Source organism: Ochotona curzoniae, unplaced genomic scaffold (genome assembly GCF_017591425.1).
Source record: "Ochotona curzoniae isolate NIBS_2020 unplaced genomic scaffold, NIBS_Ocur_1.0 contig_1014, whole genome shotgun sequence".
NCBI classification, from domain to species: Eukaryota; Metazoa; Chordata; class Mammalia; order Lagomorpha; family Ochotonidae; genus Ochotona; species Ochotona curzoniae.
The window spans coordinates 51,668,907-51,692,974 of record NW_024464920.1 but is presented as its reverse complement, the minus strand read 5'-3'; the positions used below and the strand labels follow the sequence as shown (position 1 = coordinate 51,692,974).

The window sequence follows — 24,068 nt, the reverse complement described above, 5'->3', positions numbered from 1 at the left end:
CTAATTAGTTGCAGATAATTAATATTCTGAATCCTCTCTGATTAACGTAATTAATACATTGTAAATTATTGCTTCTCAGGCGTTTCACATTCGAGTAAGGGAGAACTTACAGTAAACGACTGTTGCTGATGGAGACCTGAAGCTGGGCCATCAGGCCCTCGGGACCTGGCTCTGCAGGGCGAGGCAGCCATCAGCCGCAAGCCCCCCCACCTGCTTGCAGGCCACGCGCCCAGAGCTGCATGAGACAAGCATGTCTATGCCACGATCAAAGGTGGGCTTCAAACACACAACTGACAATGCTGCTCGAAATCGCGTTCTTCTCAAGATGTAAAAAAAATAAAATAATGAGAAATCATAACGAGAAGTCTTTAAAATGCAAAGCCCAGCACTGTGGCACCGTGGCCCTGTGGCCCTGTGGCACTGTGGCACCGTGGCACCGTGGCACTGTGGCATCATGGCACCGTGGCACTGTGGCATCATGGCTATGTTGCTGCCTACAACGCCACCATCCCATACCTGCTCCTGCGCCAGCTGCTGTACCTGCCATCCAGTCCCTGCTCAGAGGCTCCTGAGAGACACAGAGGATGGCAGGAGTGTTTGGGACACCGCCTGCCCTGCTCCCACTCACACGGGAGAGCTGGACGAAGCCCCTGCTGCGAGCCTGACGCAGCTCTGGCCGTCAGAACCATCTGGGCTGTAAGCCAGCAGACCAGAGCTCTCTCCTCTGCCTTCTTCCTCTCACTCTATGATTCCTACTTTGAAAATAAATATATCTTTTTTCTAAGTTTTTAAAAGTGCAAAACAGATATCTCATTCAAATAGCTTATCCAGAATCTGAGCAAACTTTAATGCTTATAAAAGTTGCTATCAGCCAGTGTAACACTCATAAATGTCTAAAAAATTATGTGTCCTTTTTAAAAAATAATTGTTTTATGTGTAAATATACATTGCATCATTGCAAGCAAAATGTTCTTCAAGATGAAAAACACTTCAGCCTAGAATTTATTTAGAAAGTTTTAAGCTGATAAAAATAACAGTAATTCTCACATTGTAATTGCGAGTGTTTACTGAGTGCTCACTGTGCGCCAAGCACTGTGCACGTTCTCGTCGTCCAGTTTAACCTGAGTGCTACGGCTGTGGAGCTGCCTACTGCGCATGCCACGCGGGGACCCTCCAGCACATGCCCTTCCCCACCCACAGGTCCCAGCACATGGCACGGGCTCGCAGTTCACCCCCGGTGCACTCCACACCAGCACTCCTTGTCTTATTAGGGTCCAGGGACATCTGGGGATTCTGCTGAGGTTGTGGCATTGTCTCCCCTGTGGGATGCCATGGGGACCAAGCAGCAGGTGGAGGCCAACAGGGAACCCCTACCCCCAAAGAGCTGGTGCAGCACAGGGGAGAGCAAGGGATGTGGACAAGCAAAGTCACAAACGTGCAGGTGTCAGAGGGCCGGCCAGCAGCCAGCACACGAGTGAGCAGAAAGCAGGGCTGGTCACTCCTTAGGTCACTGCATGTCACTCAGGAAACCCCTGTGCCACACGGTCCACTCCCTGGCTGGCAGTCACCTGTCCCCCAGTCCTGCCTTCAGCCTAAACTGACTGTCCCCACTGGCCCAGGAGAAGTCATTGTAGGCTCTTGCTGCAGGACACAGGGCCAGTTCTGCCCATGGGGCCCAGCTTAGCAAGGTGCGTGGCCTCAGAGCTCGGCTGGCCGGGGCCCAGCGTTTGGGCCACACACCCTCCGAGGGTGCCTGCACCCCAACTGAGCAGGAACATACTGTCTCCCTGGGTTCTCCCGGAGCCTGGAGGTGGGAGGTGCCTCCTCCACCAGCTTATGGTACAAAGTCTCCAAGAACCAGTCTGCGGGCACTGCGGGACAGGGGTGACAAGTCAGGAGAGGAATTCCCAGTGCCCCCTTCCATGCAGGGCCGGCTCAGGACAGACGGCTCCCACAACCAGCTGCAAAAGACCATGTCATCCAAAGTCTTCTGTTAAGAAGCTCTGTAGTGCCAGGGACCTGTGTGCAAGACCTTGGGAGCACAGAGACAGGTCAACAGGGAAATGAGGCTCTGGTAGCCCCCCAGGTCACTCCTGGCAATCTCCCAGGGTCTCTCCTGGCAGCCCCCCAGAGTTTCTGCTGCCAGTCCCTGGATTCCCTCCTGGCAGGCCCCCGGAGTCCCTCCTGGCAGGCCCCTGGGGTCGCTCCTGGCAGGCCCCCGGAGTCCTTCCTGGCAGGCCCCCGGGGTCGCTCCTGGCAGTCCCTGGAGTCCCTCCTGGCAGGCCCCTGGGGTCGCTCCTGGCAATCTCCCAGGGTCTCTCCTGGCAGGCCCCTGGGGTTGCTTCCGGCAGGCCCTGGAGTCTCTGCTGCCAGTCCCTGGAGTCCCTCCTGGCAGGCCCCTGGGGTTGCTCCTGGCAGGCCCCCGGAGTCCCTCCTGGCAGTCCCTGGAGTTCCTCCTGGCAGGCCCCTGGGGTCACTCCTGGCAGTCCCTGGAGTTCCTCCTGGCAGGCCCCTGGGGTCACTCCTGGCAGGCCCCGGGGTCCCTCCTGGCAGGCCCTGGAGTCCCTCCTGGCAGGCCCCTGGGGTCACTCCTGGCAGGCCCCGGGGTCCCTCCTGGCAGGCCCCGGGGTCCCTCCTGGCAGGCCCTGGGGTCGCTCCTGGCAGCCACAGCAGCAGAGCCAGCCCAGCTGAGACACGCAGGGACACAGGCAGCTGCACATGACAGGCGGAAGCAGAGGTTCTTCTCAGTCTTTATTTGGCTTATTATCTCATCCAAGGAGATGTCGCAAGCGTGTTCTAGGAGTCATTTCTCACCACAGGCCATTTGTTACTCTTCAGCATAATGAAGTAATGGCATTTACTCTGGGAACCCCTCTGCCAATTTGTCTTCTGAACATCAAGCAGATTAGAATTATTCTTATTGTTAGAATCAGATAAATATCCCTGGCCTGAGAAAGCAGCCACCCACACTGGGCAAAGGCACCAAGAGTGGCACTGGACAACGTGATGCTGAGCTGTAGGGACACCCCTCAGGTGGCCTGGTAAGACCTGAGGAAGTACAGCTGGTGGTGCAGGGGAGGCGCAGCCCTGAGGCTAGTGAAAGTCACAGCCCACGGCCCACGGGATGGACATGCACCCCGCAGCTGCTCCAGAACCAACCCGCCCACAGTCTCCCCAAGCCTGGGGACAAACCATTTGTGGCAAGGGCACAGGCCAGGCCAAGCCAGGCAGAGAGAGAAGGCACACCCAGGGCCCTATGCAGAAAATGGGCAGTCCCGAATGGGCCATCACAGAACAGGAAATCACAGGATGTAAAAACAGACACTGAATTAGCATAACCTCTCACGACTTCTCCAAGCAGAAAGCCTTTGGGGGATTATTTAAATCACTTTCTTTGGAAATGCAGGTCCCACCCTCCCCAGCACCTCCAGCTCCACAGCCTCTCCGGGCCGGGGACTCAGAAAGTGTGCCGCAAAGGGGAGCCACAGGCTGGCCTCGTAAGGCACGAAGCCACCGCCTGTGTCACCGGCATCCCATACGCGCAGTGGCTCAAGCCGGAGCTGCCGCACTCCTGATTCAGCTCCCTGCTAACAGCTGGGGAACCTCAGTGGAGGACGGCCCAGGTGTTTGGGCCCCTGCCACCGACTTGGGGGAGGTGCACGGAGCTCCTGGCTTTAGCATGGCCCAACCTTGGCCACTGCAGCCACCTTCAGGTTGAATTAGCAACGGAAGATCTCTCTATCAAATAAATAACCTTCAGAAAAAGAAGAAAGCGACGTGGAACTGAGCATGTGGGAGAGGGTGATGGAAAGTTCAAGAGGAAAAGCCCCCGAGACACCGTCACGCCCTCCCTCGGCTCACAGACGATGGCGAGAGCCAGCGTCCACTGGGGAGACGCGTCAGGTGCGGTCACAAAACCTGGCCTGTGTAGACCTTCTCAGTGACCACACGCGGTTCTGTCAGTGCCTACAGCTGCCATGCAACATCGAGACAAGCCAATCCAAAGTACGGGGGACAAGGAGGCCACACTGACACATACAGAAAGGCCCCTCCTTATCCGAGGTTCCCGGAGAGGAGCCCAGCCGAGCCCTGTGCGGGCAGCACCAACACCATCGCCAGCACCATCGGCAGCAGACTGCTGGCCCCCTGCTGCGGTCATGAACCCCGTGACCTTGGGTTTCAGACCATGCTGCCACTCATGCGTCGTTTTTGGGGGGAACACGTCTCTTCCATGAACTCTCTGGAAACTTCCTTGTATCTACACACACAGAGCTATTCCCAGGTGCTGCAAAGCGGGGCCCTGGAGCCTTTCCCAGAGGCTGTCCAGGGAGGCAGGAAGCCCGCCCCCATCTTCTAAGCTCTGTGAAAGGTAGGCAACCGCAGAAGGGGAACGAGCTTCCTCAGAGAAGAATCACTTTGCAACAGGAAAAGCGAGGTCACACTCAAGCCCTCTGGAGTGGTCAGACATTCTAGGTCCCCAGGGCAGAGCCAAGTCACAGGTGAGAGATGTGGAGGGCCAGAAAGAGCAGGGCCCGGAGCACTGCCAGCCCTGGGGGAGAGAGGGAAGCCAAGAGTCCCAGGGCACGGACCACTGGACCCCAGCCCCACCAGAGCGTGTGGGTGAACAAACGTGGGGAACTGACCCAAGAGCAGAGGCCCTCTCCCAGACCTCGGAGGGGAAATCAGAGGGTTACAGCTGCTGCTCGAAAAGGACAGAAACTGTCCCTCTGTTCATGTTGAGAAAACAGAATTCAAGAATGTTCCAGGACCTAGCATGATGGCTCAATTGCCTAATCCTCCCTCTGCAAGTACTGGGATCCCATATGAGTGCCGGTTCTAATCCCAGTGGCTCCACTTCCCATCCAGCTCCCTGCCTGTGGCCTGGGAAAGCAGTCAAGGATGGCCCAAAGCCTTGGGACCCTGCACCTGTGTGGGAAACCTGGAAGAGTCTCCTGGCTCCAGGCTTCTCATTGGCTCAGTTCTAGCTGATGTGGCCATTGGAGCAATGACCCAGCAGACAGAGGATCTTTCTCTTTTTCCTCATCTCTGTAAATCCGCCTTTCCGATAAAAATAAGTATTTTTAAAAAGCAACATTCCAATGACTAAGGTTGCTCAGTCAGGACACCAGGCGGCAATGACACGGGCTGCGAGCCCAGGCACAGCCTTGCCCGAACCCCCACTGCGGCACTGTGCCAGAGCCACGGTGTGTGTGCTCGCCCACTCCACCTGGAAGACCCGGAGGCACGCCGACTGCCCTGAGTCGACACAAGGAGCCTGCAGCAGGGTGCCAGCGCAGGGCCCGGCTGCCGAGTGCCAAGTCTGGCCACAGTCCCAGCCTGGGACGGCACAGCTCGCTCCTCCCCGGGCTGCCTGCCCTTCGGAAGACCTGCACCCAGTCGCTTGTTCCTCACCAACCGCACCCCCCTACACACCCAGCGCTGCACAAAATGAGACCTCCACCAGTGACGGGCATGGCCTGCTGCCACCACGCGGTCAGCACAGCCTCCGGGTCCCGGGACAGACATGGATCTGAGGATCTGAAACGACCAGGAAAAGCTGCGGTGTGATGCGCTCCGCCTTCAGAGCAGATGACAACATGGGTCCCTGGGGGGCACAGCCCTCACCTCGTGGGACCACCGCTCCGGGGGAGGCTGCAGGCCCGCAGGTGAACCCTGAGGAGGGAGGGGAGCAGCTACTGTTGTCATGACTACACTGACACCCACACGGCACAGGCCCTGCAATGAACCTCTTCACGTAATTAGGAGCTTAACTGGTAATCAAAAATCTTGTGTTCTCTATACGCAGGTGGGAATCGCTCTGTGGATCTAATCTCTCGTGGTTCCCAGCTCAGGAGTTTTAAATCTGAAACCCTGACACGCTGCTGATGGAGACTTCAGCACTTAATTACCAAGGTTTGAGTCCTGCTTCGTGAGAGCAGCATCCCGGCTCAGGACTGTCAATTCGCTGACCTCCTCGGTTCAGCAAAACAGCCCGCATCATGGTCCAACTGGCTCAGCAGGAGGACATTGAGCACAAATCACACCCAGCACAAGGCCACAGACTGAGCCGCGCTCACGGTCCCTCTCTGCTCCATGGTCGCAATCGCCGGTCTGCCCACAGCCCGAGGCAGACACGTGGCTGGTGGGTGAGTGCGGGAGACCGTCAGAGAACACCAAGGACAGCAGAGACAGCATTGTATGGCCGTCTGCATCTGCCTCCTGCCCGCCCCCAGCACCACACACCCCAAACAGACCCCAACCAGCGGGCTCCACCTCACAGAAGCCTGTGGCCAGCCAGACGCGCAGCCTGGTGACAGGGAGCAGGCCACACCAAGCCCCAGGTGGACAGCCACCTCGGGAAGCCATTCTGAGAACGCCACTTCTGCTAGGTAGCATCAGTGTTATCTCATGTTTTTACCTGCTGGAATCCCTGTCCCCCACACACAGTGAAAAGGAATACCTGTTGGAAGAACGAGTCTTCCTACCCACACATACAGTGCACCGTCCTGCAGGACAGGGGGCTGGGGAGGAAGAGGGGACACACAGACCCCACATCCAGGACAGCCCACAACGCCTCCCAACCTGGCCCTGGCATGCCCCATCTCCAAGGCTCCGCTGACCGCCATGCTGGCCAGGGCAGCAGAACCAGCACCACCACGCAGACAGCGAGCAACGAAAGAGCACAGCAGGGCTGGCCAGCTTCTGCTGGGGCACCAGGACACTGGGCTGCAGCAAGGAGAGATAACAGGGGACGGGAGCTCGGTGGGAAGGTCCTGGGCCTAGACTTCCTCTCCGAGGACGGTCAAGGCGCAGCCAGTGCGGTGGCAGCAAGCAGGAGGAAGAGGCAGACACAGACACACCCACAAGGGCACACGTGGGACAGCCACGGCCACCCTCTGTCCAGCAAAGACACTGCTGAGAATGAGGGGCCACCGTGGCCACTGCTGCAGGCAGAGGACTGTGTGTGACCTGCCAGCGTGTCCCCGCACTCACACGTGCACTCGCTCTGTGGCCCCTGCTGTGGCAAGAGCGCCCTCCAAGCAGGACTAGGCCACTCACAGCGCACCCAGGGTCTCACTGGAGGGGGTCTGCAGGGCCCCCAGCCCTCACAGTGCACCCAGGGTCTCACTGGAGGGGGTCTGCAAGGCCCCCAGCCCTCACAGTGCACCCAGGGTCTCACTGGAGGGGGTCTGCAGGGCCCCCAGACCCACAGTGCACCCAGGGTCTCACTGGAGGGGGTCTGCAGGGCCCCCAGACCCACAGTGCACCCAGGGTCTCACTGGAGGGGGTCTGCAGGGCCCCCAGACCCACAGTGCACCCAGGCTGTGCGCACCAAGTTGCCCTGAAGTTGCAAGCGCATCATGCATCGGTGCACTACACTGACTTACTCCTTTATCTAAGTCAAAGTAACTCCTCAGACGATGAAAGGATGAATGGGCCTTTAAATCCATCAACAAAATGCTTTCTCACACACGTCATTAAAAAAGCAGCCAAATGCAAAGGATGACTGAGCAGCCCAGAACCCCGCAGACCCCTGAGGGTCGTGGCTAAGCGCGCTGGAGGACATCCGTGTCCAGTCCCCATGTGGACAGCAGCCACACCGAGGGGCCCATGCGGGGCCACGCATGCTCACAACACAGAGCACAGCCCATCAGGCCAACGCCTCCCCCCACGCCCTCCTCATCAATCGACAACAGCCCCAAGCAGAAAAATTAAAAAGCACAACAGCTGTGTCTTCCAACAGGTCAGGATAATCTCAACCTTCTACAAAGAATTCTCAGAAAAAAAAAAATCTAAGCTGATTGAAAATGAGAAAAATCCCCTGAAAGGTTGTTGTATAGCACAAAGCCAGCGCAAGCAGTGGTCCGCGCACACAGCATGACAGCGCATTCACCCACATGACTGGCCACAGTGAGTCTGAGGCATCCCCAACTGAGACACCCTCTGTGAGGCTAGGGGCCACGCATGGCTCAGCGCCACGCATGGCTAAGGGCCACGCACAGCTAAGGGCCACGCACGGCTAAGGGCCACACACAGCTAAGGGCCACGCATGGCTCAGTGCCACACATGGCTAAGGGCCACACACAGCTAAGGGCCACGCATGGCTCAGCGCCACGAATGGCTAAGGGCCACACACAGCTAAGGGCCACGCATGGCTCAGTGCCACACATGGCTAAGGGCCACGCACAGCTAAGGGCCACGCATGGCTAAGGGCCACGCATGGCTCAGCGCCACACATGGCTAAGGGCCACACACAGCTAAGGGCCACGCACAGCTAAGGGCCACGCATGGCTAAGGGCCACGCATGGCTCAGCGCCACGAATGGCTAAGGGCCACACACAGCTAAGGGCCACGCATGGCTAAGGGCCACGCATGGCTCAGCGCCACACACGGCTAAGGGCCACGCATGGCTCAGCACCACACACAGCTCAGCACCACACACGGCTAAGGGCCACGCACGGCTAAGGGCCACGCATGGCTCAGCACCACACACGGCTAAGGGCCACGCATGGCTCAGCACCACACACAGCTCAGCACCACACACGGCTAAGGGCCACGCACGGCTAAGGGCCACGCACGCATGGCTCAGCACCACACACGGCTAAGGGCCACGCATGGCTCAGCACCACACACAGCTCATGGCACACAGATGAACACCGTGCACGGGAATCTAACAGAAACATCATCAAACCCTGAGAATCCACAGTTGTTTCAACCCCAGTGCTGAGGGTCCCAGATGCTGCCCTGCCAACCACGCAAGGTCCAGCCGAAGAGCCAGGCAGTGAGGCTGTGGGGGTGGGCAGGACCCCCAGCTCCCCAGAGTCAGAGAGTGACATGGTGAGCTGGCATGAATGGAGTACCCTCCCGCTCCACCAGGAAGAGCACAATGAAAAGCCAACCACTAACTCAGAGCTTTCTGGGGGTCCCTCTGTGGCTCAGCTGAGACAGGAGCTTCCTGCTCTTTAGGCAAACCGCCTCTGACTGACAGCACCAGTTGGGACACTTCGGCTGGCATGACAAGGAAGGCAGAGGCTCGGGACACTTCAGCGGGCATGACGAGGAAGGCAGAGGCCCCTTTCCTGCTCAATTCCCAGTCTTCAGGAAATCACTCAGACACAGTGACTCCCGAAGCCCTCTCTCATTTCGGTGCCAGCCACATGCCCCAGAGGAGGCTCTGTGCCGTTCACAGCAGGAGTGTGCACTGTGACACCTCTGGGGACGCAGCACCTGCTCCTTGCACAAAGACTCCACCACGACTCTCGGCCACGGCCTGCACGGCCATGCTAACAGGTCTGTAGAGAAGGCTGCCTACAGGCACTCACTGGGCACGGCCTTGCCAGAAACCAAGCTGGCAACCTGGCCCCTTGGCCAGATTTCTGTAGCCCTTGGAATGCCCCCAAAGGCCCATCCGTCAGGAATTGATACGTTTCAACACTTCCATCCCTCTCTATTACATCCAGCAAATGGACCATAAAAACGAAGTAAAAAACTGCTTACATTGTAACTATCCCAACTGGACAGAGGATAATCACAGCCAGGGCAGGAGGCCACTACATCACAGCGCAAACTGGACAGTCCACACAGCGCCACACAAAGCCAGGTCAGGGCAGCACTGGCTTTTGCACTTACTGTTTTTAAATATAATGCCATCTGAAAGAGCTTAAACACTTTTATGTTTCTTCAATTATGTGGACAAAAAAAAATTTATTTTCCCTGAAAGCAGGGACCTACTTTTAAAACAGGAGGCCCTTCCCGGCGCCTGGCCCCCTGTCAGGCCAAGGCCTACAGTGGGAAGGGCTAGCAGGTAGCCACGGCTGAGAGGGCACCCAGAGGCGTGGTCGCGGGCAAGAGGAGTCCACCCCTTCCCCCGCACATGCATCTCACTGCCCATAGCCCTGTCCATCCACTCCAGCCAGGGACACGGCTGTGACTTGGCACCTGCGAGAAGCCAAGCAGATGGAGCACACAGCCAAAAACAAGTTTGTATCCACAGACTCGGGATTTCTTCTCTGCTACATTTATGTTGAAATTACAAAATACAAAACTGGGCATCCAGGCATGGGAGGCTTTAAGCCTTACAGGAATCTGGAAACATCACTGTGACTCTAATTACTGCTTCCTGAGGCGTCCAGATAGCGAGCATCTCTTTGGAAAAATCCAAAATGCTGTGTAGTCCAACGAGGCCCAACACAGAGCCACAAGCGGGCGATTCCAGCCTTGGCCTCCTGCAGCGGAGCCACGAGACACCGCCTTCGGGAGAGCTGTATAAGACGCACAGGAAACACAAATGGGTTTTGTCTAGACGTGCATCCCATTATGTGCACACAAACATCTCAGTTAAGGGACACTCCCTAATCTTAGGGACTGCACCGATGCATGATGTGTATCTTAGGGGAATAAACTGAGAACGGGGTCACCTGGACGTTAATGTGAAACGACGACGTGGTAACACAGCACGGGCTGTGGGAAACGGGTTACGCTGCTGGCAACTCATCCAGGTGCTGCTTCTAGTTACGGCTGTTTCACCTACAACCCGAACAAGCAGTGGGAGCTGCGCCAAACGCTTGGGTCCCGCCACCATGTAGGAAACTCAGCTGGAGGGCTGGTTCCTGGCATGGGCTGGCTGAGCCCGGCGGCTGCGACCGTTTGGGGACGGAAGCAGAGGAAGAAACACCTTCCCCCACCTCCCCTCTGTGCTAACTCTGCCTTTGAAATAAATACATCTGACACGCGCACACGTACGCACACACGCATACGCACACACACGCATACGCACACACGCATACGCACACACGCATACGCACACACGCATACGCACACATTCCATCATGATCATAGGTGCTGGAGCCTTTATGAGTGAGCTGCGCTACATCCAAAGCATAAATCTACAGCAATTATGCAAAGTGGGCGCTGGGGCAACGTTCTCAGAGAACCTGGGTTCCTGGCGTTCACTTGTCATGCTTTCTGAAGTTCTTCACTGGTTTTCTAAAACTTCTGATTGTCTCAGTGTACGGATGCAATGGAGATCTGCGCTCCCTTGGTGGCAGACTTGCAACAGCAGCTGTCCGGCACTCAGGGCGCTGAGGGGATCCTGCCCGTCTCCCTTCTCTCTCCCCTTCATAAATAAACAAGTAAAAACAAATGCCTGACAGCTATACAGGACCACGCAGAGGCAGGAGCACATTTGCTCTAAGGAAGGAGGACCAGTCTGCCTCCTCCCGCTCTGCAGGTAGAAGGCCAAGGTCAAGGTGCAGCCCCTCTTCCCGTGTCAGTGCCTGGTCGTGTGTGTGTGTGTGTGTGTGTGTGTACACACAAGCATGCCTAATGTCCTCTCCTGACCAAGAGAGCCGCGAGACAGGACCAGGTCCACCCACTCATTCTCCCTTCAGCTCTTCCATGAAGACACTACCAGCAGAAGTACCATGAGGCATTATGGGGCAAGACTTCAGCCTGTGAACTTTGGGGACGTGGTCTAGCATGTACCAGTCATAAATACACTTTTTAATAAATCAGAGTTGACACTAAATACGAAGATTCGTATCCTATTGTTATTTATGCCCTGGTCATCTTCACACGCTGACAGGCTTTTTTATGAGCTCATATTTAAGGCTACAAGGAGCCAACATGCTCTGCTGGCTTTACATTTCCTCCAAGGGACATGCGGCCGTGAGCCTTGGCTGGAAACCATGAGACCTTCTGTTTTAGGGGACAGGAACAACCGCTCTGCCCAGAATGGCTGCTTCTCCAGAACCTGCGTGCCCTGGTGAGCACAGGGCACCAGCCCCTCTCCGTGCTGACTCCCGAACACAGAGCCATCCTGCTTCAGTCCTTGCCTTCATTACTCATGCAGTTCCTGGTTTCTGCACTGTAACATCTCTGCTGTTTCTTAATTTTTTTTTTTACCATATACTGTTTTCTACAGTCATATTTACATAAGAAATGGCGCATGGGAGCCAGCAGCAATGCCTGGGAAAGCAGTGGGAGACAGCCCGAGCACAGGGCCCTGCACCCAAAGGGCAGACCCGGAAAAGTGGTGGGAGACAGAGAGCCCGAGCACGGGGCCCCTGTGCCCAAAGGGCAGACCCGGAACAAGTTCCTGGCCTCTGGCTTCTCAGTGGGCCAGCTCTGGCCATTGAGGCCATTTGAGGAAGAACCAGCAAATGGAATCTCTGTCTGTGTGTGTAACTCTGCCTTGAGAGGGAGAGACAGGACAACTATCCCTCTAGACCAACCCGAAGGCCCCGCTGAGGAAGGCAGCCTGTCTCTTTAGAGAACAGTGCCCAGGCCGGGGTCCAGGAGCTGATGACACTGCTGATGGGGGGGGGGGGGCTTGGAAAATAATTTATTTGGCCTTTCTTATTCAATTCAACATCAGTGTACTTTTAATCAAATATATCAATATATACTAATTAACCCTACTTCAGGCAAGTCAAAATTAACCAACCACTTGAATAATAAATAAAAAAAATCATAATTGGTATTTTAATTTTTTATAAGTAACATAGCATGTAACACTAGACTGAATATTCTATTACCACCATATAATTGCACCACAACATATTATACAGCCCATCCTTGACACTGTTATTAGACTCATAAAATATGCTTCCAAAATGAGAAAAAATAGCTGTCAAGAACCACATCTTATTATTCAACTATTAAAGTTTCTTAATCATCAATCAGTTTAATTGCTCCTGACATGGGTTATAAATAACATTTTGTGGTTCAATAAAATAGCACCAAGATAACCCCTTCGCTCCCAGGGCTGCTCAGATGTCCCTGGGCACGCTCCGCTGGGATTCCAGCATCCCACGGCAGGGGCAGAGAAAGTGCAGGGATCAGAGTATGAAGCATGCAGTATTACTCGAGGTCTCCAAGGAGAAGTGACCCACTTCAAGGAGGAGCAGGCCTGTTAGTGGAAGGTAGGCCCCACACAGGCTGGCACCCCATCCTCAACCATGCGAACCCAGTATCCGTAGTGCCTGCTCTGCCCTCCGGGGCCTCGTGGCCTGGCCTTCGAAGGGCTTTCAAAGACCCACATTCCACAGCAAGGGCAGAACTCCACACTGACACTAGCCCTCTCCCTTCCAAGACAGTCTGCAGGGCACATGCTCACCATCAGCTGCTAAGACTCTGCCCTCCTCAGACTGGGCACGATTCCCCAGAAAGCTTGGCAAGCCAGGGGTAGACCAGCTGGTTCTACATACATTCAATAGCTCTCCCCTTCCCCCTCCGCAGGGGGGTGGGGGAGTCACTGCTGTAAAGACACAGGTATGATCCAGTGTCGCCTCAAGGCCCAGTGGAGTGATACCCACAAGTCACAGGGGGTGTCCAGACACACCTGGCAGAGCGAGCGACCTTGCCAGGGCCGACTGACCAAGGCACGCAGAGCTCACAGGACCCAGAACAGCCAAGCCCCGCTTTTCCAGGGGAGACAGCCAACTGACTCTCGGCCTGAGCCACAAGCCTGCTGAGCTGTACAAACACACTTCCTTCCCTCTCTGCTCCCCCAGTTGGCTCTTCAGGGCTCCCCTCACGGCACCCTGTATAGAAGCTGCTCCTCCACCAGCCACCCCCACACTCAGCAGCCCGACCCCGCAGTCACTGCAGACCGGGGCTCCCGCCCCACGCCCCTCCTCACTGGCCAGTGAGCACGGCAGGGACCGGAGAGGCGAGGCCTGCTGGCATGCCTTGGTGTGGATCAGCAAACACCCTCCGAGCGCAGCGATGGTGCAGGCATGCACTGTGGCCAAGACGGGCAGCACAAGGCAGGATGTGGCACGGGGGCAAGGGAGGCCCACGCCCCAGGGACAAGAGCAGCGCGGGCCCCTGGAGGAGAGAGCTCTACGGGTGCTGCACTGGACACCCTGGGCAACAACATCAAAAGCACGAGTGCAAACTGGAGAGGAGACCAGCAGGTGCAAGGGCACACAGGGGCAGCCCTCTGCCCGCACGGCCCCGCACGGCCCCGCACGGCCCCGCACGGCACAGTGGGCCCACAGGCCCACACGGGGAAGTGGCAACACTTCCCTTCCTCCTCCCAGGCTGACTCCTTGGCATTTGCTACCACCTTACTTACTAGGTGTCTTAATTTTTAAAATGTTATTTATTTATTGTCTGAAAGGGAAAATGAGAGAGATCTTGCATCTGCTGGCCCACTCTCAAACCCCGCACAATGGCTGCGAGTGCTAAAGGCAGGACTCTCCCAGGGTTCCCGCACGGGCGGAAGCAGTGCAGGCCTGCTCCGTTGGGCACTTCAGCAGGATACTGGCTCAAAAGCAAAGCAGCCAGGACTCGAGTGGCCCCCGACGTGGGGCACCAGCACTGCAGGTGGCAGCTCTGCTCATGGGGCACAGCCCAAGCCCCTTCATAGCTCCCTGCTGGGGCCTGGGAAAGCCCTGGGACCCTGCACCCACATGGGAGACCCCAAGGAAGCTCCTGGCTCCAGATCGGCTCAGCCCTGGCCACTGAGGCCGCTTGGGGAGGAAACCAAAAGACAGCTCAATCCATCTTATCCTCCGCTCTGTAATTCCGACTTCCCAATAAAAAAGGGGGGAGGGCATACTCAAAAATGGAAGAGAAGCCACCATAGGCCCCCGAGCTGCATGCTCCCCGGTGCCCACACCCTAAGGACCTTGGAGGGAACGCTGGGCTCTTCCTGAGGACACGCTCGGTCGGCCTTGAGCTCCGCTGGGCTCCCACCTGCTCCCCGCGAGCTGCGGCTCTGGTACACGGACAGTCGGGCAGACCCATCATTACAACTCTGGAGAGGTTCCAGACAGGGGAGAGAGGGAGTGTGGACAGGGACAAGCACAGCCTGGGACGGAGCGGGGCTCTCGTGGGAGGACAGGCCACAGCAGCATCTGCCAACAGTGGACACGGAGCCATGGTCGCGCACCAGGAAAGGAGACTGTGTCAGTGGACTCAGGAGCTCACGGGAGACAACTCCTTCTGTGTCTTTAGCAAAGTCCTGCTCGGGACAGCACTAGTCAAAAATGAAAAGAAAAAACAAGCACGGTGCCGCCCTATTTGCCTTAAAAGTGAAAACGAACAACTTGTGGGTGGAAATGCCTGTGCTTCCCCACTCTCAGGTCTGAAGGCGCTCAGGCCTGGGGTTTTTATTTGCTGTTTTGTAAATCTCTCTTATTTGTCTCCAACACTCCAGCCGTGGGTCCTCAGGCCTCCCAAGGCCCGTTGCCTAGACGACCAGCTGCGGCTCCACACTCCTCATTTACGCGTGTACAAGGAGCCTCCTCCTCCCGTCACAGCCGGCATTTAAAGGCTAGTTTATCAGGTGAGAGCAGGATTCTAACGGCCCTGGCAATTTTTCCTCACCTCTCTTGAGGAGTGAGCTAAACAAACAAGTCCCCAAAGTTAGCAACAGCACTGCGAGGCGGCAGCAGAATCGCCACAAAGAGCAGTCGGCTGTTAACAGGCTGACAGAGGCAGGGCAGCTCTGGCAGGCGGCAGGAAGGCGGCAGGGCAGGAGTGGGGCAGCAGAGCAAGGATTCAGGGCACACACAGGCAAGCAATCGCCAACAACAGACTGGCTTCCACCCTGCCCACACTACACCAAAGAACAAGTCACTGCGCGGGGATGGCAGCGGCCTGCCCAGGACCCTCGCAGAGCCTGGGGTCACCGGCCAGGCCCATGGCCCTGGCTCCCTCACCCACCTGCGAGAGGAGGGCAGGGGCTGCAAGGAGGCCATGTGCACTTTGCAGACCCAGGGTTAAGGTCTGAGAGTCACGTGGCAAACACCCCCTTCCTTTCAATGGGTCAGACCACTCAACAGATGCCCCCGGCAAGCTCGAGGCACTGACCAAAGGGTCCGGAGGCCTCACTTGCAGTGCACAGGGGGGCTGGGGAGGGTGGGCAAGGGCCTCTAGCGCCCTTCTGGCCTTCAATCAAGCCAAGAGTGTGTGCTTCTTGCAAAGGCCGCACGCAGGCGGACGGAGCAGTGAGAGCAGCCCGGGAGGAGGCAGCTTCAAGCCCTCTCAAAAACCCACTGAGGCCGAAGCAGCTGAAAACAGCGGGCAGGTCAGACGACAGGTAAACCTCCTGGGCTTCACTCAGCACGCTCCTCCCAGAGCCACCCAGCACGCGGATCCACACCAGCCCAGAGGAGGCCCGAGACCCACGCGGCTCCCGCAGATGTGCTAAGCAGCTGCTCAGGGAGTCCAGGGGAGAACCACACGGACGCGGCCCGAGGAGACGTCCCGGGAAACTCGGCCGCTACGGGGAGTCCGTGCAGGTGCACAGCAGAAGTCAACAGCTGTGCACCTGCTGGGCGTGCTGCACAACCCAGCCAGGCGACACCTCTGTTGCACGTCTGGCATTGGTGACACGCCATATCCTGAAGGAGCTCCTGGCACATGGTGCTGCCCGAATGCCAGCTACCGCACCCACACCCATCACCAGCACGATGGGACCACGCTCCAGTTGCCCAGCTCCCAACACCTCCTCTGCGAATGAACGCAGTGAGGCCCTGTGGCTCACCCAAGGGCAAGGGGGGGTGTCTGTGAGAGGACTCCGGAGTGTGGGGCTACGTGGAGTGCAGTCGACAGTGTGGGACGGCACGCAGAGGGGACAAGGACTCCGTTCTGGCTCGAAAGGACCGAGGTGACTGCTGAAAGCAGGAAGCTGCACTCAGGAGGAACAGAAATGAAAATACTTCAGTGTTTTTAATGAACAGCGTGCACAGACTTTAGTGCTAGCAAAAGGAATTTAACATTTAAAATATTTTAGATGGACTTCTATCAAGTGCAGTTATTACGAGAAAAGAATAATACAAGAATGTCTACTAAATACTACGGAAATCAAAACCACAGTGAGCCACCACTTCCTATTCCCTAGAATGCACAAAAAAACAATGCACTGGTGGGCACGTGGGGAGACCACACCCCGTCCACACTGCCACACGCGGGGAGACCACACCCCATCCACACTGCAGCGCACTGGACCACACCCCGTCCACACTGCCACACGCGGGGAGACCACACCCCGTCCACACTGCCACACGCGGGGAGACCACACCCCGTCCACACTGCCACACGCGGGGAGACCACACCCCGTCCACACTGCCACATGCGGGGAGACCACACCCCGTCCACACTGCCGCATGCGGGGAGACCACACCCCGTCCACACTGCCATGCACTGGACCACAACCTGTCCACACTGCTGCATGCGGGGAGACCACACCCCGTCCACACCGCCACATGCGGGGAGACCACACCCCGTCCACACTGCCACACACGCGGGGAGACCACACCCCGTCCACACAGCCATGCGTGGAGACCACACCCCGTCCACACTGCCGCACGTGGGGAGACCACACCCCGTCCACACTGCCGCACGCGGGGAGACCACACCCCGTCCACACTGCCGCACGTGGGGAGACCACACCCCGTCCACACCGCCACACGCGGGGAGACCACACCCCGTCCACACTGCCATGCACTGGACCACACCCCGTCCACACTGCCATGCACTGGACCACACCCCGTCCACACTGCCATGCACTGGACCACACCCCGTCCACACTGCCACACGCGGGGAGACCACACCCCGTCCACACTGCCGCACGTGGGGAGACCACACCCCGTCCACACTGCCGCACATGGAGGAGACCACACCCCGTCCACACTGCCGTACTTTGGAAGGCAGCCTGGCAGCTCCTTTCAGCTTGCACTCAGTCCCCCGTGACTCGGCAAGTCCACACCACTCACATTATTCAAGAGAACACAGCTCAAGCTCAGAGCAGCAACAAGCAACCACTGTCAACAAGGGGTGGATACACAATGTGACCACAGAGGAAGCAAGGACAACGTACGCTCGGCGAACCTAAAGGCAATCAGAATGTGCAGGAAAGATCCACAACAAGTGAGGCACACAAAAGGGATGCAGGCCTGGGGTCTCCACACTGGATGGTGGGGAGTGGGGGAGAAGGTCTGGGGTCTCCACACTGGACGGTGGGGGGGGAGAAGGCCTGGGGTCTCCACACTGGATGGTGAGGAGTGGGGGAGAAGGCCTGGGGTCTCCACACTGGATGGTGAGGAGTGGGGGAGAAGGCCTGGGGTCTCCACACTGGATGGTGAGGAGTGGGGGAGAAGGCCTGGGGTCTCCACACTGGATGGTGGGGGGGGAGAAGGCCTGGGGTCTTCATGCTGGGGAGGGAGGCAGGCCTGGGCTCTCCATGCTGGGCAGTGCCGGGGGAGGCGCCCAGAAGGGAGGACATAGTGGGGAGGGGCAGTGGGGAGGGCCTGGCCAGAACTTCAAGATTTCACACTCACAGCTGAAACGCAATGGAGTCGGTAGCCTGCAGCGTGGGGTATACAACTCCAGGACCAAACCCACGGAAGGAGACACCCTCGAAGGCAGAGACAGATCCATCCCACGGCATACACCACGGTGGGGAAGGAGGGGCTGGCTCCCCAGTCGCCTGCCCTGCCCAAGCGGGGGCTCCTGGATCCCTGCTCTCATCTCCCTTACAGCCAAACCTGTGTCTCAACCGACAGACTGCATCTCTGCTTCAAGTTCCCGCACACCGAGGGTCCCGCACGGGACAGGACCGTGCCACCGTCGAGACAGCCCGCCGGCCCTGCCACCTCCAGCCGCCACGGGATGCTGCGGCTCATTAGCTGTGCGACGGATGCCACGGGGAGGCTGGGAGGGCAGCCCAGGCCAAGAGCGAGGCAGGCAGCTCCCTCCGGAGCGCAGCTCTCGCCTCATAATTACATTAATTGCAATTAGTGCTCTTCTCCTTCCTAATTCTTTTGCTCTGACACCTGCGAGTCCTCTGGCGTCCGTCCAACGCCACTTCCCGCTGCCACCAGGCCTCAAACTCGCTTCCCACTTGGTCTCAAAAGCACCAAGCTCTTCCGCCCTGCAGCTCCGCTGGGCGCAACCTCACCGCACAGCCACACCTGAGCTTCGCAGTGAAATTAATTTCTCACGGAGTCAGCCCCGAAATGAAGTCACTGATGGCAGACGGGCACTTCATTTCCTCCTGATTCATTCACCCTAAAGGAAACGTTTCATGCATAATTAAATGAGATTTCTCCTTTCTGTTTGGGACACTGATCTGTTAGCACTGCAAAGCAACAGGAAGCCCGGTGTCTGAGTGCAGACCCCGCAGGAAGCGGCAGTCTGGGCCCACGGTCACGCCTGTCCACAGCCCGGCCGGAGGGGCCATGCCCACGGCACCAGGCACACAGCATCCCTCGGCCGACAGACAGGGGCCGCATGCTCTGCATCCAAACACCTGCCCGGGCACTCTCTTGATCCAAACAGGCTCTTCAAGATGAACGTGCTTGAACCATCCTGAATACGCTGACATCTGACGCCAACAGCAACAGCACGGCTAAGCAGCTTAGAGTGCGACAGCTGCAGCCACCCCAGCGTCCCACGTGGTCACTGTGACTCTGAGTGTGACAGCTGCAGCCACCCCAGCGTCCCACATGGTCACCGTGACTCTGAGTGTGACAGCTACAGCCACCCCAGCGTCCCACAGGTCACTGTGACTCTGAGTGCGACGGCTGCAGCCACTCCAGCACCCCACGAGTCACTGTGGCTCACAGTACGACGGCTGCGGCCGCCCCAGCAGCCCACGGGTCGCTGTGGCTCACAGTGCGACGGCTGCGGCCGCCCCAGCAGCCCACGTGGTCACTAAAACTTCCAGCTTCAGGAGGCAGGAAGACATGTTGATGGGGCTGAGCACCCAGACCACTTGAAACAGGCAATTCCTCTTACAACAAAGCACTGCAGCACAAGCCACGAAGGCCAGCTCGCCCCATCCTGACCCCGAAAGGGAGCAGCGGGCAGGGTGGCAGTAAGCCTTGCATTTGCTGGAATAAGGGAAGAGCCAAGGGACAGTGCCACACGGTCTCCTCCAGCTCTGAGCGCAGCAGCCCTGACACCTTCCTGAGGCATTTACAGATGAATCAAAATGTGTGTCGAACTTGGGCCACAGAGCCTAACAGAGGGCGACTGTCCCCAAGACTTCCGCCTGACCAGGCAGTCGGGGGACCACCAGCCCAAGGTATGAGCACAACGGGACGAGGGTCTGAGCACTTAGCCCAGCTCACACACAGACACCAACACTGCAGACAGGTGCCCACTCCCACAGGCCTCACTCAGTGCCCTGCATGCCAACTCCCAAGGGCCTTGCCCAGCGCCACGCGTGCCAACTCCCACGGGCCTCGCCCAGCGCCATGCGTGATCTCCTTGCTCTTACACGGTGCCACACATGCCCACTCCCACGGGCCTCACTTAGCACCACATGTGCCAACTCCCACGGGCCTCGCCCAGCGCCACACGTGCCAACTCCCACGGGCCTTGCCCAGCGCCATGCGTGATCTCCTTGCTCTTACATGGTGCCACACATGCCCACTCCCACGGGCCTCGCTCAGGGCCCCGCGTGCCAACTCCCATGTGCCTCGCCCAGCGCCACGTGTGCCAACTTCCATGGGCCTCGCCCAGCGCCATGTGTGATCTCCTTGCTCTTACACGGTGCCACACATGCCCACCCCCACAGGTCTCACTCAGCGCCACGCGTGCTCTCCTTACACAGTGGAAATGCAGTTGCAAGTCTGAACCTCAACGTCTCTAACAGGTCACTTACCCTTGCAATGTCAAAGCCTAACGCTGCCTAGAGTCGGCAGGGCTAATACTCGCCCTGAAAACAGCCTCTTCAGCAAAGGATTTTCACTTTCAGATTTCTGAACATCAACTGGAATGCACAAGTCAGTGGCTATTTACATTTCAAGACCTATTTCCTTCTCAAATACACACTTGGCTCTTACCATTTATCAAGCTGTGACCTCTACCAAGTGTGACCCGCAACAACCCTGTCACACAGCTCTTTTTCAAAAGACGTATTTACTTGTAAGGCAGAGTCATGCCCGCGCTAAGAGAGACGGCTCTTCCATCCTCTGCTACACGTCCCACATGGCCACAAAGACCGTGCTGGAACAGGCTGAAGCCAGGGGCCACAGGCTTCCTGCAGGTCCCCACACGGTGCGGGAGCTCGGGGACTGAGGGACATGTCTTCTGCTTTTCCCAGGTCATCAACAGGAAGCTAGAGCAGAAGTGGGGCAGCAGAGTCTCAGTCACATGGTGATGGCTCAGTCAACAACCCACTCCTTGGGCCAGGGAGGATCCGTAAGAGGACACGGAGCTTCAGGCGCCCCCTGCCGGAGACACCAGGCAGCTGCTGTCACCGCAGTGCGACACACGCCCCCTGTGTCTGAGCCTGACCACAGCTACCTGCGGGGCACACACCGCACCCTACGCTGGGAGAGGAGACAAGGCCGTGTGCCACAGCCGCAGCAGCCTGTCACATGGAGAGGACCTCGCCTCACCGGCAGCAGAAGGCCCTGCCAGGCAATGGCCACGCAGCACCTCGGCGAGGGACACTCCCTTCTCGGGGACACCCCACACGCAGTCTCACGCCTAGGGAGCATGAGAAGATGCTGTGAAATGTCCAAACACTCAGAATGGAGCTTGGGTCAAACACACCCCGAGGGCTCCCAGAGATGGCACTGCTGTAACTAATGTCCCTCTGATCCCAGTCAAGGCCACTCCGACCAAGCCAAAACAACCTCCCTTCAGCCACCTCGTGAAGCCCCCAAGCACCTGCTCCCTCCTCCAGGCAGGCAAACACGTCTGAGATACAAAACATCTCTGAATGCTTATTCATCTATTTGAGGGGGAAACAGAGAGATGAGGGGGGTGACATTCGGATTTATTCCTGCCCACCAGTTCACTCCCCCAGTGACCACAGCAGCCAGGGCTAGGCAGATCAAAGTCTGGGCCCGGGAACCTGCCCTGCCCCCCCAAGTGCGTGGCAGACTCGGCACCCGGGCCGCCCCCGGCAGCTGTCCCCAGCCAAGCCAACAGGCGTGTTGACCTGAAGCAGTGGTGGGAACGGAACCAGGCCTCAGCGCTTGCTCCTAGGGAGAGGGGTGAGGCATCCTCGCCAGCTGGAGACACAAAATCTCAACCTAAGCACAACTCTGTGGAAAGAAGCAGAACAATCTTCTACTTTTTAAAACATTTATTTATTTTTACTGGAAAGGCAGATTTACAAAGAGACGGAGAGACAGAGAGAAATATCTTCCAGTTGCTGGTTCACTCCCAACGTGGCCGTAACAGCCAGAGCTGAACAAATCTGAAGCAAGAACCAGGACATTCTCCCAGGCCTCCCACATGGGTGCAGCGTCCCAAGGTTTTGGGCTATTCCGTACTGCTTTCCCAGGCCACGGGCAGGGAGCTGCATGGGAAGCGGGGCTGCTGGGACATGAACCCGTGTGGGATGCTGGCATTGCAGCGGCACCTTGACGCCACAGTGCTGGCCCTCTGAGAAATTACGTGACAAGACTAGTCTTAATTAGTTTGTGAGGAATCGGCTTTTTCTTTTTTCCCCTCTTATGCTTGGTTCTGAGTTTAAAACCTAAACAATTCTGGATGCAGCTGCTGGTGAGGAGCGGGATGGACGCCAAGACTTCCCTTCTGCCCCATTGGGCCTAAATGCACGCAGGAGCTGCCAACGAGCGCCTCACTCCGTGCCTTCCCTGCCCGTGCCGAGCCCGAGCAGCTGACAGCCCTGGTCCAGAACCTGCAGGAAGATCCGTAATTAGCAGGACCTGTCTCACGCTCTGCTGGCCACCAGCCTCAGGAACTGTCTGTTCACGAGCCACTCAGCCCAGCCCCCGTCATCAGGCCTGCCCACCTGCCCTGTCCCCAGGACACAAGTGGACAAGCACCGTTACAGGCTGTCTCTGCCCTGTCTGAGGCAGCTGTGTGTTCTGGGGGGCTTGGGGAAGACGCCCTGCTGGGGGGCTCACCCCACGGACCACCTAACCCAGAGGCCACGTCAGCACTCCACCACACGTGGGGACGGGGGATCCAGGCTCACCCCACAGACCACCTATCAGCACCCACTGTCACCTCAACAGGTACTGTCACTGACCCCTGAGTTTTTCAGGGTACTCCAAGAATCCTGGGTTTCTGAAAGACAGGTGGTCTTCCCAGCCCTGGGAACAAGACTGCGGGGGGCGTGGGGGAATGGTGGTCCATGTGCACCGCCTGGCCAACACCAGAGTGAGCCCAGCTGCACTTTCCCAAAGTCCCCTCCAAAGCATCCTGCCTGACGGGTGAGCTGCTGGCCTGGGGACACGTGTGACAGACTTCCAGGGACGTGTGTGCACCTCCTGCCGAACTCTGACCCACCGAGCCAGAAAAACAAGGTCACAGAAACCACCCAACCTCTGACCTTGAAACTGCACAGCTTTCTAGGGCAGCTCCCGGAGCCAGGTATGATGAGAAAGACCAAGTGAACCCCGCGGGCAGGGCTCAAGAGTGTCCCAGCAACCTGGTGACGGCCTCCTGGACAACACAAATGACCAACACCCTGGTGCAATATGACACACTGCAAGGTTCCCGAAGACCTCAAGATGTAAGGACACTCAGCGCAAGGTAGGGACGTGCTCCTGCACATGCGCAACCCGAGCCCAAGCTGCAACGGAGCTCAGGGCCACCCTAGCAGGAGGGCCTGGCCACGCGTGGGGTGCAAATGTGCCTTGCCTTCAAAGTCCACCCCCAGGGACAGGGACACGATGGCAGAGCTGAGTGCCAGGGCAGGGAGGCTCCATGAAGGCTGCCCACCCCCCCAGCACACTGTGGCGCTCATGGTCAGATCCGTGCCCTCTCAGACCGATGCCAAGAGCCACAGGGCACTGAGGCCAAGTGTGCATTGCACGTCTCAGACCGATGCCAAGAGCCACAGGGCACTGAGGCCAAGTGTGCATCGCACGTCTCTGAGCCTCCATTCCTTTGCTTTCCACTTATTTATCTCAAAATCAGAGTTACAGAAAAAGGGGACAACAAGAGATGTTCTATCTGTTGCTCACCCTGCAAATGGCTACAACAGTCAGGACTGTGTAGGTCAAAGCCAGGAGCCCCACCAGGTCTCCCACATGGGGGACAGGGGCCAGGCCAACGCCAGGAGCCCCACCAGGTCTCCCGCGTGGGGGCAGGGGAGCCCACCCACTTGAGCCATTAGCAGG

General features: G+C 57.7%; 1 protein-coding gene across 3 annotated transcripts in view; it reads right to left on the bottom strand.

Moving 5' to 3' along the window:
- TBC1D22A (TBC1 domain family member 22A) overlaps positions 1 to 24,068 on the bottom strand; it is a 232,975-nt gene that overhangs the window by 93,597 nt on the left and 115,310 nt on the right. The window lies entirely within an intron of this gene.